This window comes from Poecilia reticulata, unplaced genomic scaffold (assembly GCF_000633615.1).
Source record: "Poecilia reticulata strain Guanapo unplaced genomic scaffold, Guppy_female_1.0+MT scaffold_1335, whole genome shotgun sequence".
Lineage (NCBI taxonomy): Eukaryota > Metazoa > Chordata > Actinopteri > Cyprinodontiformes > Poeciliidae > Poecilia > Poecilia reticulata.
Window position 1 is genome coordinate 1 of NW_007616070.1, and position 3,381 is coordinate 3,381.

Consider the following 3,381-nt stretch of genomic DNA (forward strand, 5'->3'; position numbering starts at 1 on the left):
TCACCAGCCTGACATGGTTCATCTTTGGAAATCTGAAATGTAAAGAACACTCACTGAATGCAAGTTTGTTCCCAAAGTAGAAAACAGTCCTCCTTATTCCTGCACCTTACATGTTGAGTATTACAGTACACAAGATCTGTGTGTTTGAATAGTACTATAATTCTCAAGACTCTATATGAGAAAATAGATTTTGAGATTCAAATGACCTCTAGTGAGTTGCTTGAACAAGATCTGCATTCGTCCACATCACCAGCCTGACATGGTTCATCTTTGGAAATCTGAAATGTGAAGAACACTCACTGAATACGAGTTTGTTCCTAATGTCGAAAACAGTCCTCCCTATTCATCCACCTTGCATTGAGTMTTACACAGGACCTGTCTGCATGTGCGCTTCTAAATGTAACTTTYATTCTTTGGACGTGAAAATTCAGACCTCAGTCCTCCCGTTTTATGCAACTTGCATATCAAATATTAGACAAGATCTGTGTGTGTTTGAATAGTACTTAATAGCATTTCAAAGACTTTATATTAGAAAATAGGTTGGTTGTTGGGAGACCAAAATTACCTCTGGAGGGTTGGTTGAATAGGATCTGCATTCGTCCACATCACCAGCCTGACATGGTTCATCTTTGGAAATCTGAAATGTAAAGAACACTCACTGAATATGAATTTGTTCCTAATGTAGAAAACAGTCCTCCCTATTCMTGCACCTTACATTTTGAGTATTACACAGGACCCGTGTGTATGTGCGCTTCTAAATGTATCTTTCATTCTTTTGTACTTGTAATTTCACAACTCTGTCCTCCTTATTTCGGAACCTTACATTTTGAGTATTACACAGGACATGTGTGTATGTGCGCTTCTAAATGTAACTTTCATTCTTTTGGACCTCAGTCCTCCCTTTTTAATGCCGTTGACATATCAAGTATTACACAAGACCTGTGTGTTTTAACAGTACTTAATATCATTTCAAAGACTTTATATTAGAAAGTAAGTTGTTGTAGACCAAAATTACCTCTGGAGGGTTGCCTGAACTGGATCTGCATGCATCCACATCACCATCCTGACATGGTTCATCTTTGGAAATCTGAAATAAAGGGATGTACAGTGAATGAGTCCATACTTCTAAATAGAAAATGTCCACCTACTCTATGTACCTGTCCAGYTAATTGTTAAACAGAACCTTTGTATATTAACACTGAAAAATATATCACCTACTAGAAAATGTTCATAAATATACAGTCAGAATTAATGCATTTACATGTGACAGTTTCTAGCACTTTGGATAGCACAGTCCTTGGTGGTCTTACTCAATAAGACCACCAAGTTGAAATGGTAGTTGTAAGTATTTCTCCAAAATCTGTTTTTAGGCACTCTGCTAATCACTTCTTGTTTTCAACTATAATAAAACTCTGTACTACAACTTGACATATCCTTTCAAATGGCTTCAATGCTAGTAGAATTATTTGTTTTAGTATTTTCACACTTATAAGTACCTTTCTTCTCCACGGCCAGTCAGAATCACCATAATTATAAGTAATTTCTTCCCCTGGACCAATATCTCTGAGTGCAAATAAACAGAGATGAGGCCTTCCGTCCACTCTTGTAACTTTCATTTTGCTGTTTGGGTTCATCTCATCGTCATTGACCAGCCTCCCCAATGATCCATCCTCTCTGGCAGCATCAACACTAAAATATTAAGTATGCAATGAGAATAACTATACCATGTAAGGGAAAGGATTTGGTGTATGCATGTCAGAAGAATACTCCTCCACAAACTAAAACTATTTTTACTGATAAAGCTAAAAATGTTTACATCACTGTGCAAAGAAAACAACCTTAAAACAGTCACATACCAAAGGTGTTGTCCATTGAACTTGAAATCAAACATAAAAACCTTGAGTGCATCATGGTAAACTTTCAATCGGTTTTCTTGTTCCTTTCTACTTATGACTTCCCCTCTGTACTCAATAAGGAAATCTCCTTTTTGAAAGCACCGGCAGCTGAACACACCCCGACCTGTAGGTACACATAATGAGTAGAATAAACTTCAGAATAATAGAATAAACTTTAAACAATGCAGATCTGTCAAATAGTAGCAAATGAGATTAACATTTTTTTAAATCAGTTAATTGATCTAATTTGATGTCTTTCTGTGATTACTTAAATATTTTTTGTCAACTGAGTGGTGTAACTCATTGTTTTGTACTTGTAATTTCAAAATTTAGTCATTCATATGTGTGTGTGTTTCTAATCTGAGCAGTTGCTCATCTCCTGTGGAATAATGAAGATGTTCTGATTATAATAATCATTGAACATGAACTATGCTAATAATGTGCAGTATACAAATAGTTTAAAAGTCCAAAAGCAAAACAAAAAACATTTATTTAATAAACTCTGGATTCCTGTGCATAAAATCGCACCTCACCTTTAAATGAATTAATGTATTTTACATCAAATCCTTCTTTATCTCCACCTAAGGAGCAATAATAACTGGCATCATGTTTGGGATTTCCTTTTGTTCTCCGAGACCTTGTTGCTGACATCTCCTGCAAAGATCAGAGTAATGTGTTAACAACATGATACTGTACACCAGGGGTGTCGTACTCCTGGCCTTGTGGGCCATTGTACTGCAACTTTTAGATGTTCATCTGATCCATAGCACCTGAATTATATGACTAAATTAGCTCATCAGTGCAGTCAAGTTGATAATCTTCAGTGCAGTCAAGTTGATGACCTGCTGATGACCACCAAATCTGAGCCAGCCATGTGACATCAGAGACACATCTAAAAGTGGCTGGACACCTGCCCTCAACACCTGGAGTTTGACACCCTGCTGTACACAATACGAGTTATTGTATGTGAAAATTCTGTACTGAAGTACACAGTATTACATAATTAACTTTCTATTGACAGGTTCTCAAAACCTTCAAATATTAAAAAAATTATCTTAATACTAATGATTATTATCTAGGATAATTTGTGCCTGTGAAATAATATCACTCACTGATACACAGAAAATGACCAAATACAGTTTTGTCTAATTCTGCAGTGAACCACCTTCCCTTTAAACTCTGGTACACTGACTAACATGGTTGGTAATTACTAGCTAAACTGGCACAAATCAGATGCTTTGGTGTATTCAAGCATCAAGTAACCTWCAACATTCTGCAAAATTACAAAACTATATGTATTTAAATGTCTTAAAAGATTCTGTATGTATCTTACCTCTTCCTCCACGCAAAAKAATGAAACAAGTTCAATTAACTCTTAATTGCTTGCACCTGGACTTGACGGACTGTACCACCTTGATAGAGGAGGAGGGGTACAATAAAAGGAGAATTCCATTTTGTTTCTGAAGCACACAAGGTCTGATTTTTT

General features: G+C 36.1%; 1 long non-coding RNA gene across 1 annotated transcript; it reads right to left on the reverse strand.

The window, feature by feature from the left end:
- On the reverse strand, positions 1-639 carry LOC108166080 (uncharacterized). The gene is made up of 3 exons (XR_001776370.1): positions 566-639; positions 207-278; positions 1-32 (listed from the first exon to the last, which is right to left on the reverse strand). It is a non-coding gene; the product is annotated as an uncharacterized LOC108166080 (long non-coding RNA).
- Between the last annotated feature and the right edge of the window lie 2,742 nt (positions 640-3,381).